The sequence below is a fragment of the Coptis chinensis genome, chromosome 3 (genome assembly GCF_015680905.1).
Source record: "Coptis chinensis isolate HL-2020 chromosome 3, ASM1568090v1, whole genome shotgun sequence".
NCBI lineage: Eukaryota > Viridiplantae > Streptophyta > Magnoliopsida > Ranunculales > Ranunculaceae > Coptis > Coptis chinensis.
Genome location: NC_141458.1, coordinates 81,588,052 through 81,601,792, shown reverse-complemented (window position 1 = coordinate 81,601,792; position 13,741 = coordinate 81,588,052).

The window sequence follows — 13,741 nt, the reverse complement described above, 5'->3', positions numbered from 1 at the left end:
ACACGTGTACTGACAAGCACAGATGTATGATTGAGATTGAGAAGGAGCGTATGTATGGTGTTGGTAGGAATTCTGTAATGATGGGGAGTGGTTACAGTGGTTCGTATTTTACGGTAATAAAATGTGTAAGTATGGCTTTGGCAATGATTACTTCTAGAAGATAGATGATGTCATGAGATAGAACGTTTTGCGTGAGGATGTGCAAGTTGAGCTTCTTTGGAGCGATCTCGTAGTTCGAGTGCGCGAGCTATTGATGTAGGTCGCTCTAAAGGCAGTTTGGGGGACGAGGGCATGAGGTCGGTATGGTATTTTCGTTATGTTAGACACGTGCATGATATTCCTGAATGAGAATATCACTCCCTCACAACTGTAATATGGAATTCTTACTTGTGTTGAATAAAAAGCTCCACAACCTAACTCCATCATTATATGGGCTTGGAGGTCATCTGCTATCACCATCTGAACACTTGAAAGATCAGGTGGATCTGGGATCCTGCCACCTTCCATATTGTTTCTATATTGGAGTCAACGGCAATCACCCACCGGAATCCATTAGTCAATCTTTGCCAAATTGCCAAAAAATGCAAGTTTCCCTCCTAAGAAAAATTCTAACCTTAAGTAATAATAAAAGGAGAATAGACCGAAAAGCCCTCAGGTTCTCACAATCGCCCTCTCAACTATCAACAAGTTTAAATCGAGTGTAAGAAGTTTCACCAAATATTTAATAGGTAAGAGCATCTTTAGGAGTGATACCAACCTACCATCAAACACCAAATTTCCAACAATTTGGTGTTTTTTCAACTTCAGGAGAGTCACATGTTGATGAAAACATCAAAAAAATACCAAACCAAACACCAAATCGGCCAATATTTGGTTCTAGCTTTGGTATTGTATCTAATCACTCACGCGGTTTTGCCAACACCGCGTGGGCTTGGGCTAGATTGTGGGCTTCAATCACGCGGTTTTGCCAAAACCGCGCGAGAGATTGGGAAAGAAAAAAGAGTTCTGTATTGGGAGCCACCAGAATTACATTGGGCAGCCTCCGCCTCAAATCCAAATCCCAAATCATCACAAAAGCCCAATACACCCCCACTTCCATTGCCAAACCGAAAAACCTCCCTTAACCGGGTCATCTTTCTCACAAGAAACCCTTCAACCCTAACAAAAAAACCAAAACAATCCAATATTATTGAACCAATCCAATCATGATTTAATCTAATCGCGAAACAATCCAATCACGAAACGCAAAACAATCCAATTTTGCTGAAATTTAATCCAATCGCGACCCAATCAAATCCAACATTCGAGCTTTTGCAATTTTGCCATTGAAGCTTTTGCAAGTTGGGAGAGCGGTGAAAGCTTGAAATTTATTTGGAGTATAAAAGAGACTGCTGTACTTTTTGTTCTTCTCGCTTTCATCATCACATTTTACATTGCCTTTTGCTAATGTAACCAAAGCGTCTTTGAGAGAAATGCAGGTTAGTTACCAATATCTTGTTGTTTGCAATTCATATTATGTTTGCTTTAAGGGTGATTGTTTATTATGTGCTCTCTGCTATTGGAGTAGCACATGGTTAGCACCATTCATTCGAAAATAATTTTGCGGTGGAAAGATCACGAGTTGTAACCGTTTAAGAATGTTGTTGTTGCTTATGAGCTATCAAACACATCATAATACTATTTTCTCGACCGCAGAGCAATGTAATTCTTTGAATTGCGGTTTATACCAACTCTCCAACACCTATCTTTAGGGTCAGTATCTTTGAGATCGGGTCTCTGCTCCACACACTAGTACTCTTGATGAAGATATAAAAGTACTCTCTTAAAATAAGGTCTGATCCTCTTCCTATATCCTGTTCTTGTATCTTTTTCTTTTTGTAGTGAAAGTGAACCTTTCTTGTAAGAAATCTGTAATGAGCCTGAAAACCGTGTATTTTTACTTCAAAAACTAAAGAACTTTCAAGTAAATATATTATCTTGAAGCAGTCTTTGAAGACGAAGAAATGCCCCTAGTAATTGCAAAACAAATGGACCGATGCTTAGAGGACTTTAGAGAAGTACAAGTATCCGATTTGAGATTATTTTTGTGTGTATGTAATGGGGGGGTTGACTTTTAATAGGATAGTCGAGCATGACACTAGTCTCTCCCCAAGTTGAACACCACACTCTACTGCAACCTACTGGTAAAAATGATTTGGTGATCGAAAAAACCGTCAACTCTACGGTTTTCCAAGGTGCTCACGGGGACTTGTGGAAATTTTACATGTAAACTCAATGAGTTGACATACCCCAAATTTTTAGATTTTGGCTGATTTTATGTGGATATAATATTGCTCCTCATATAATATACTCACTATTTAGGTCCTCGCCCCACAAAATCAGAATTCTGAAATTTACGACCCTACCAAAATGTAGTCACCAAATGGTGAAAACAAAGGGTTCACAATTCTCGTTTGGTAACAATTGTTTATGGTGATATCGTTTTTAGATTGGGCTGGTTTTTTAGAGATGTTTTGAATGGTTTAGAGATCATTCCTACATTCCTATGAGTCCCTGGACTCCCGGTAGGATTATTATAAATTGCTTTTGCAAAAATTTATGTTTCACTTTAACTTTTTTTTTTGCTTTTACTTTTTCTTAATTGCCTAAGGATGAAACTTTCATGATAATCGGGTTTTTTTTCTTACGTGTTGTGGAATTTCCAAGATTATTTTCAACCCGATGTTTTCCATTTATCCGCAGGGTTGGCAGGAAAGAAAAAGTTTTGGGTGTTTAGTGGGATAGGGAGGTTAACAAGGTAACAGTCTGAAGGTCATATTTTTGGTTCCCACAGGATAACTCTCTAAATGTATTTGATTGACTTTTATATGGACCCAAATTGAAATTTTGACATGTCTTTCTCGCGTCTAAGTAAACATTAGACCAGTCTCTTATTGTGTGTGCAAGGATAAATTTGCCCTGTTATTATGGTTTCACTGATAAATTTGTCTTTTGCATTGGTTCTTTACCGAAGAGGAGAAGTGGTCAGTTATTTCTTTGGTGATTAGACTAGATTTAGGGTAGTGGGGGGAAACGATTATCTTCTGTGCAAAATAAGGAAAGAATAAATTGAGTCCCTTCATTGTACTTCACCATATGTCCACTTAAGAGAAAAAAAAAAGTTTTTTCTCTTGGATGTTAAGAGCCTAACTGTGAACTCGCCAAGTTTTGTCAGTAGTTCATATGTTTTGGTATAAGACTCCACTTGGTTCTTATCATCATGTCCTCCACCACTCATGAACACAAAGAACTTTCCTAATGTGTGCATGGTCATCTTGATTAAGAAAATGAAAAAGTGAGAACAGCTGACAAAACTTTAATTTGATGAGTTATGGGAATGTGATGTTTGTCTTGTTCATCTTTATATAGTATGAGAAAATGAGCTCGAATTTCCTATATATTTTCTTCTTCGAAAAACTGAAAAAGAGAATCAATGCATTGAAAGTGAACAACAAAAGATTTTTTTTAAGGGTACAAAGTGTACTAAGTGTCGATTGTGTGAACTAAAGTGTACTAGGTTTTAGTTCCATAGATATCAGTCTCTCTGTAAAATTGTCGATTCGAGAGGGTGTACAAAGTGTCTTGGTAACCAATAATGGAACATCGATAAAACACAGATTATCTCTGCATTGACTACAAAGAGCGGCCTTGACCCTTAGATGATGGACCGGAAGATTGACAAAGGATATGTCTCGAGCAATAAAGCCATCACCGCCAGCACCTAAAGTAGAACATATACACAATAAGCTAGTTAACAATGTGGAAAATTAATACTAAACCAAAACAATATTGTAAAACAAATACAGTAAACATGTATATTTGATCATATAGAAGAGCGACCGGTTTTAAAAGCCCGCTTTTCTCCTTTATGATATGGTACTTTATCTAACTTGTGAGTTCAATCCACTGTCCGCCTATGAATCCATATTATAATTGGATACTGTTGAATTTTGGTGTTTATTAGTTATAAGCCCATTCATATCATGTCATGTGGGATGGGCAACAAAAATGCTGCTCATTCCTTAGTCAGCTGACATAAAAAAAAAATATAGTAGTTCTAGTATTTGAGAATCTTTATATTGTAATATGTGTTTATATTATAGTGTAGGTATCAAGCTTTCTCTTAAATGGACATGTTCGTCGAAAACTTATATAATATCTTCATAAGCTTACACAGTGTAGTCTCAAAACCTTTTAGTTTACAGTCTTATTAATTTGTTTAACGAACGACACTATATAAGCTAATAATCAAATACACTATATAAGTTTCCGATGGACCGTCCGTTTAAGAGAAAGTTTGGTGTAGGTATTGGGCAAACAACATCTCCTTTTGAGCTCCGAGCATGCCATTGCAGAAGAGATTGAAAGAAAAAAAATTACAAATAAAAATAAAAGAATTATTGCGTATTATACAAGCATGTGGACTTGGGGTTGTTGTTTTACTATCTAGGATGCTATTAAGTTGGTCTATAGTATGATCGAGTAAATGACACGAGGAGTCATATTGCAGCATAAGCTGCAATATAACTTGGACTGCATTTAATTTGCATAAGCTGAAGACTTGACGCTACTTTTGTTAGAGATTATTTTACATTCTATAAAGTTCTCCATTTTAGTAATAATACGCTTAGAGAACTACTAGTGATGCTACCCCTTAGAGGGGGTAGCATGGTGATACCCCCAAACATGTGATTTAGAGCCTCGTTTGAAAATTAAAAAATGAGTTGCTTTACATCTTGTTGCTAAACTTTCATAGTGCTCATCTTTCATACCTAGTATTTTCCTTTAGGGCTTGATGTTATAAGAGAAGATACTTTTACCATTTTATGATTAGTGTCTCAGTACATTCTCATTTACTCACCTTTTTATATTGCTTATGTTCTTGAGTCTTGACTAATGAGTAATGACCTTGATTACATGCAGCTTTTTACGAGTACTTGCTTAAGGTGCGGATCTGAGGGAACAAAACTGAAGCGGTAAAGCATTATAGGTGAGAAGCTTTTTCTTTGGTTATCAAATTTACTGAATGTACAATCAAGATGGTTTTTTTGGGTGGTTTCCCCTATGCTTGACGAGGGACAGAAATTGTATTGTGGGTTGAATATTTTATAGGGTGGTATGTACATATGGTTGTTGGAAGGATGTCATTATTGATTTCCAGGTTATGACAGGTTTAAGTATACGAAATGTTGACCAAACAAAGGAAACTCTGCCCAAAATTCGATAGAATTTGGATAGCGTAACCCCATTCTATTTCTTCATATATACTTGGAGTTATCATAGCAAGCTTATAAGTCTATTAGTTTTAATAATTGGGATGATCTCTTTTTTCTAGTGGTTTTCTTTGTACATTGTTTATTTAAATATGGTTTACTAATACTTGTTTTATTTTTCTTTGTAGCGATGGGTCCTCGATCAAAGAATGTGAAGAATGTAGCGAAAACTACATTCAAGGGTGTTAAGAAATTGTTTGGTGGCGGTTCCTCTAGCGGTGATGCAGTTGGAAGAAAAAGACATAGGGCAGACGGCTTAACGGCATCAGCGCGTAGAGGGGACCATTTGGAAAAAGAGGTTCCTGAGGTTGATTCGTTTAGTGAAGATAGTGTAGATAGTGTAGATAGTGATACTAATGTAGGTTTAGATGTAGGTTTAGATGTAGGTTTAGACAAAGGGAAGAGTATAGTAGAAGAGGAGAGTGAGAGGAGGAGGAGAGGAGGAGGAGGATGATGAGGATGATGATGATGTTGAAGAATATGTGGTAGAAGGCGTACCACCAGTGGAAGAAGCACCTCCGGTATTGGATTTAAGTAAGAAAATCCAATGATGATTTGGAGTTTCAAAGAGGTGTGTATGGGGAGGCCCGTATGAATCGAGTTGTTGTATGACTATGCGGTGCATGTCGCTCGCGATGTTTGGGAGAGAAGGGTAATATTTTGTTTTTCTTGTGTACTTTGATTTTCTTTTACAAAATCTTTTGTTTCTGTTCATATATATCTAATGCGTGCTCGGTTGTTTCAGGAGGATCGCGGGCGTTGAAGTGTGTTTCACACTTAGCGAAGTTATCCCAATGGAATTTCAAAATGAATGTGAAAGGTCTCCAGATTTGCGCGCGATTGAGAAGGACTGGGTTGTTTGATCTCGTGGAAGGTTATCACGAGCATATGGATCCACCATTGATCTCTGCGTTTGTGGAGAGATGGCATCCGGAGACCAACACCTTTCATATGCCAGTTGGGGAGATGACTGTGACTTTGGACGATGTTGTCCAAATCTGTGGAGTCCAGATTAGAGGAAGAAGAAGCGGTGCAAGGGGACAGTGAGTGAACTTACAACAATCGATAAATCTCTTTACATCTTGGTCCAGGGCTCCCTATTGATTTGATTAGAGGCGAGATGGAAGCTAGCAAGTTCACTTCAAAAGTAAGGCTAGAATTCATCCGGAAGCATTTTGCGAACAAGATTCATGATAGCCCTATATGTGACGTTTCTTTGAATGTGGTAGAGAAGGCCTCGAAGTTTCGGGGATGTTCAACGGATTGTTAGAGCTTTTATTCTGTTTTTCTTTGGATGTGCCGTTTTTTACAAGACAAGTCTGGGACCGGAGTGCCTATATGTTATCCGGAGGCCGTTGTTGAAATTCATGAGATAGAAGAGTATGCATGGGGTGCGCAATTTTGGCGTTTTTATATAGAGGTCTCGGGCTACCCACATGCGAAGGTGAAAGGGGTTACGGTATATGACTCTTCTACGTAAAATTTGAGTATTTTAGAGTTTATTTTTTTAATGTTAATTTTATTACTCTATCAATATGTTAACTATTTGTGTATATATCTAGGCATGGATCTATGAGTATTTTCCGTATTCATGACAATCCCAAATTTCAACTATATCTCGTCTCACCCGCGTGCTCATAGACACATCCCGGTCGCTCCACATTATTACGACACAAACGTATGCATTGCGCTTTTATCGGCGATAATTGATGATTTGAATGAGTTCAATGTAAGTATTAAATTCAATGACAATTTGGTATTTAAGTTTGTTTATATTTATTTTTAGTAATTGATCATTAGAGTTGTTAATGACACATTTGATTTTGTTTCAGTTGTTTGGCATCCCTACAAAAATATCGAGATACAAACCCGATCGATGACATTGCATTTTTGAGGGATTGCTATGTTTTTCAACATTGTCGAGCTTTTACGCCGCAAGGGGGTGTGGTCGCGTCGGTTAGGTCCGCGTGCAACTTGTACCTAAAGATCCTCCAATGCCAAATTGGAGAACAAGAACTGTGGCAGGGACGCGGGTATGAGGTGAGCTGGACCAATATTGGGCCACTTTCTTGGGAGTCGTGGCGAATCACGTGATCCAACTCTGCAACCGAGGACCTATTTCGTCTTATCCATGGGAGTGTCATCAAAACTACATGACTTGGTATGCGAGGAATTCTCATGTAGTTTTGGTGAACCCTGAGCTTCTTCCTATTCATCCCTCCCTGGAGACACTGCCTAACTGTTCACCGATTGTAAGTATTGTGATTTTTAATTGAGTTTTCTCTAACTGTGATTTTTTGCATTCGATTGGTAACTTATCTTGATTTTTCTTTTTTCGACAGAACGACGTCATCGATGAAACCAGTCGTTTGCTAGAGAGAGGTCTGCAATTGGCTGGGAATGATATGCCAGAGGAAGCAAGGTCCTCCTTCAACAGCGCATAACAACTTGACTAGGTGCAAAATTACATTGGTGGGCTTATAGTTGATTTGTTTCAGTTTAGGGTTTATAATTTTGTAATTTAGTTTGATGGATGTAATTTGTTTCAGTTTAGGGTTTGTAATTTTGTTAACTTCGAATGAATTGATGAATATGATGTTTGCATGAATGTTTGAATGGAATTTAATGTTTAGGGTTTAGGGTTTAATGTTTGAATGTAATTTGTTTCAGTTTAGGGTTTAATGTATGAATGGAATTTTATGTATGGATGAATTTGATGAATGAGAGTGTTTGATATCTGATGTTTGAATGGAAAAGTGGAATTTGATGAATGAGAGTGTTTGATATTTGATGTTTAAATGGAAAAGTGGAATTTGATGAATATGAAAGTGTTGTAAAAACAAAACGAATTTTGAAAAAATTTCTTCCAAGCGACCGCCCGCATCGTTTGGCATAAAGGCCAAACGACCTCGGCAGATCGTTTTGTATTAAAGCCAAACGACCACGGCAGATCGGTCTCTTTTAATCTCAAAGCGACCCATGCAGATCGTTTGGTCTAAAGGCCAAAACGACATGACCACATCGTTTTGCTCTAAAGGCCAAACGACATGGCCACATCGTTTGCCCTTTAGACCAAACGATCCGGCCGGGTCGCTTTGTATTAAAGCCAAACCGACTTCACCGTGTAGTTTCGGTCATTATTGACAACATACTGAACGTTATTTCAAATCACTTTCGATTGCGGTCCGAATCAACTAGTCGATCACTTTCGATTGCCATCGAATCAACTTAGTCGATCATTCGATTTCAAAATCACTTTCGATTGACGTCCGAATCAACTTAGTCGATCGCTCTATTTCCAAATCACTTTCGATTGCCGTCCGAATCAACTTAATCGATCACTTTCGATTTCCAAATCAAATCAAATAAAAGCCCTAACATTATTTCCAAATAACAAAAAATAAAATAAAATTACATTTGTTCCAAATTACATCAAAATATCAAATTACATCAATATATCACTTAGTCGATCGCTTTCGATTTCAAAATCACTTTCGATTGCCGTCGAATCAACTTAGTCGATTACTAGATTTCCAAATCAAATCAAATAAAATCCCTAACATTGATAACATAAAAATCAAATCAAATTACACTTGTTCCAAATTACATCAAAATACAAATTACATCAAAATATCATATCGACAACATACAAACAACTTAGTCGATAACATGTATTTGTTGGTCTTCAACGAGCTCATTTTCCCATATTAAATTGGGAATGTTCAATGCCATAAATTGCAATTGCCTTCTTGTCAAGGCCAAATTCCAACTTTCAAAGAATATCATATCGAGCTCTAAGCCATTTGCGACATTCTTGGAGGAACCGGACAATCTTCAACAAGTTCAACATTGACAAAATGATTTCCACCAACATCTGCTACCCAACACTTGGGTCACTCTCTCGGGATTTGCTTGGGTTCTCGGGCATGAGAAGGAAGCACCGAGCTCCTAAATGCATAAGGACAACATTAAATCTTGAAACAAATAAGTATCCAAAGAAAAGGCATGCTCATCCACTTATTTAAGGGTGCGTAACCTTCTTCATGTAGGATTTCCTTCATCGAATAAAAACCTCACTTTGATTGTACAAAGTACAATAAAGGGGAGGTTGTCGATAAGCTCTTCGTTACAACTCCCTTCTCATCGTGGCCATTCTTCTTGACTTCTTCCTAATGCAATGCAGAAAGCTCTATAACCGCTTGAGTTGCCATCGCCAACAGGGTCATGGACTCTAACAATGTATTTATGCATTTCTTCAGAAATATCCAACCCGTAATCCTTAGGACCCCTCGTCTTTCCAAAGTCTAAGCCATCTCTCACATTTAGGTGGTGTGACCGTTTTGGAGAAGGCTTATTTATTTAGTGGTGTGGTTGTTTTGGTGTTTTGGGAGAAGGTTTATTTCTTGGTGTGGTTGTTTTGGTGTTTTGGAGAAGGCTTATTTGTTGGTGTGGTGTGGATGTTTTGGGTTGGTAGTTTTGAGAAGACTTCTTTCTTGGTGTAGTGTGGGGTGTTTTGGGTGGGCGTAATGTTTGGTTGTGACAAGACCCACTCTTCATGGTCACGTTGAGAATGTTCAAAATGAGATGGATCTCGCTTTGAAGAGTTATCATCTCCAGTTTGAAGCTTTTCTGCTGCGGCTACCTTTCGGCCGACCTTTGGTTTTGCTTCCTCACAAGGCGGTACTAGCCATGTACTTTCGATGCGGCAATCTCCATAAGCTTCCTAATCATAACCCTCTCTCTTCTTCTTCGAAACCATTGCAAACCTATTCATGAACAAGTCCATCGTGAAGGTGCAACATCGGGACCAACACCCACCACCCGACACATTGGGAGAAGCGCATAATGTTTTCCAAAGGGGGTCGATAGCGATCAAAGGGATGGACCGCTCTTGCTCTTCAAACTCAATTAATTCATGAGCACATGGCGGTCCATGGCTCGTCGCAAATAGCACCAACACCTTATCTCTCCATCTTTAACACGCTTTTACGGGTATCTATTTCTTCAAATAACAAGTCTAAACACTTGCGTGAGACAAGGCCTCGAGTTCACGAAACAAAGGAATCCGGTGGTGGTCTTTGAGTTACAATCATACTTCTCTCGAAGGTAGCTCTAATTTCGGACATCCGGATCTCTAGAATCGGATGGATTAAGCTAAACATACTCAAAAATCATGACGGTTTGCATTTCCTAGTACACGCTTCACGAGCATGAGACCCTTCAACTCTATTGGTCGTTGTACTCCCAAAGTGAATGTGTTGGTCAGTCCAACAACATACGAATCGATCCCTGTGAGGAAACCAAGTCTCTCACAAATAACAAACAAAATTGGAGTACTCAACCCTGTAATGTTTTTCCAAATCATCCCATCTACTGAAAATAACCTCTCGTCTTCGATTTGACTACGATGTTCCACGAAACTGGGCCTTCTCTACAAGTTACGTAGTTGGAAAAATATCGTAACATTTTGAAAGGGCGCTGCGTAGCGATATGCCATCTACATATGCTTGTGCGCGTTAGGAAAAAAACTCTGTCGGCGGCACTCATCAGGGCTAAGTCCCTGTCAGACACGATCACAGATGGACTTATGTCACCAAGCAAGCCACTAAAATGATGCAGGGCCCACTCATAGTCGACTGTTGTTTCGGTGAAAGCGGCACGACACACCGCGGTGAAAGATTTCCACGTTGAAGTCACCCCAACAAACCATGCGAAAGGCCACCGATACCGGTTAGTTTTGTAGGTAGCGTCTAACATGAAAAAAAATTGGAAAACGTCCGAGCCAACTTAACACCTTCCGGATGGGCCCATAACAATCCGTTATCTCCTCGGTATTCTCATCCCGTCTCAACTCCTCAAAATAATGTTCTTTTGCTAACAACTCACTCAAATCTCGTAATTGTGTGAGACCGTTCATATCCATTTCCTCACCTTCGCGCCTTGCGGTGTAGACTTAGGATATACTAGAGATGTTATCATGATACCTATTCTTGATGGAATCCAATATTTGTTTAGGTTTCATTCCACACTTACTCATCTCGACAAAATACTTTCGAACTCTGGAACGGTTAGTCGAGTAGCAAATGCATGTCCTTCAAGGGTCTTCGCCAATGGATGGTTGTGAACACCATTAAGAGCGACAATTTTCCAACTATCGGCATTGCACGCGTTGGAAAATACCTTTTAACTTAAATGGACATCCCGATTTCTTGGTTCCCAACCTTCTCTTATTAGCCTTCTCTTAGCCTTCCTTCTTGTGTGACCGATACACACCCGAGCACTTTCATAAAGCCAAATTCAATCTTGCTACTTTCGGTTTCCTTTGGCACCTCAGACTTTTCAATGACCACAACAACATTAACTTGTCTTCCTCTAGCGGTTGCCCAATCGATTGCCTCGCCATTCGTGTATGAAAGACCTAAACACATAAAAACAACAACTATTATTAATACACTAATAAAATTATATTTAGAAAATTAAAAAAAAAAAAAAATGAAATCAATGCCTACTCAATCATACCTCTTCCGTAGTAAAAATTTCTGTTGTATCACTTAAAATCGGTTGACAATCCACATCATTCGAGTTTGCGAGAAGATCGGTTCCCGATAGCGGCAAAAGAATTCTACATATAGAAGAATAAAACAAGAGTCTCAAACAATTTACATTTAGTTTCAAACGACCCAGCCATGTAGTTTCATCAAGAGTCCAAACGACCCGGCCATGTAGTTCTATAGTGTAATGAAACGACCTGGCCATGTAGTGCTATAGTGTAATGAAACGACCCAGCCATGTCGTTCTGTAGTGTTCTCAAACTACACCGCCATGTCGTTCCGTAGTGTTCTCAAACTACAGGCCCATGTCGTTTGATAGTGTTCCCAAACGACCCAGCCATGTCGTTTGGGCTCGGGTTTTGCATTCATTCATTTTGCATCCATTCATTCATTCATTCAATCAATCAAGTGTTTTGTATTCATTTTAATCAAGTGTTACCTCATTATTTAGGTTTGCATTTTGTCGTCGACGATTTCTCGGAATTTCATTTGCTCGACTTGTCGCATCTTCAAATTCTTCACCTTCACCTTCAACATTTTGTTCCACTTCTTCACTTTCAACATATCTTCTATTTTCTCCTTCTCTAATTTGTTGTTCTTCTCTAATTTGTTGTTGTACCTCAAACATTACCTCAAATACTTCTTCTTCATCTTCATGTTCCATTTAGAGAAACTTGAGTGTGTAGAGAAACTTGAGTATGTAGAGAAACTTGAGTATTCTATGTAAACCCTAAACTCTAAACCGAAAGTGAATGAGTATTCTATATATATTTAAAATTTTGATATATTTGAATAATTGAATGAAATATATTTGTAAACCCCCAAACTAGTTTATTATTTACAATTGAATAAAAAAAATGGAAAATAACAAGTTTAGATATAAAACAAATTATTATTTTAGATTTGGATAATTTAGTGAAATATGTTTGAAATTAAATTTTTTTTGTTTGTAAATTGAAATTTGTAAACCCTAAACCCTAAACCCAAACCCCAAACTCCCAAACTAGTTTATGATTCAAAATTTGAAAAAAAAAATAAAAAATAATAAGTTTATAAATAAAACAAATTATTATTTTGAATAATTAAGTAAAATTTGTTAGCACGAAATTTGTAAACAACTCTAAACCCTAAACCCTAAATCTCAACCTAGTTTATGATTCACAATTTTAAAAATAAAATAAAAAATAATAAGTTTAGATATAAAACAAATTATTATTTCAAATAATTAAGTGAAATATGTTGGTACGAAATTTCTAAACCTTGAACTCTGAACTCTAAACCCCAAACTAGTTTATGATTCACAATTGAAAAAATAATAATAATAACAAGTTTAGATATAAAACAAATTATTATTTTAGATTTTATAGCATGTTTGATTACATGTAGCATGTTTGATTACATGTTTTAACTTGGTTATAAAGATACTATGTCATAACAGGATAAAGAGTGTAGAGTGCATGTAGTTTTATTGATGTAATTGTGTTGTTTCTAACCCCCAATTTTAAATCGATTTCAATTTTTTCTAATTCAATTGAAATCGTTTGAGTGCATTTGGAATCGTTTGAGTGCTTGTCCACGCGTCGTTTGAGTGTACACTCAAACCGTGACCAAGTCGTTTGAGTGTATACTCAAATTACATGTCCAAGTCGTTTGAGTGTATACTCAAAAACTACATGGACAAGTCGTTTGAGTGTTACTCACACTAACACACAAACTACTGCGACCATATCGTTTCAAGCGGCCATGTCGTTTTTGAGTGTTACTCACACTAACACTCAAACTTCTGGCGGCCATGTAGTTTTGAGTGTACACTCAAACTACGCGGTCCTCGTCGTTTGAGTGCACACTCAAACGACATGGCGTGTGGTGAGTGTACAC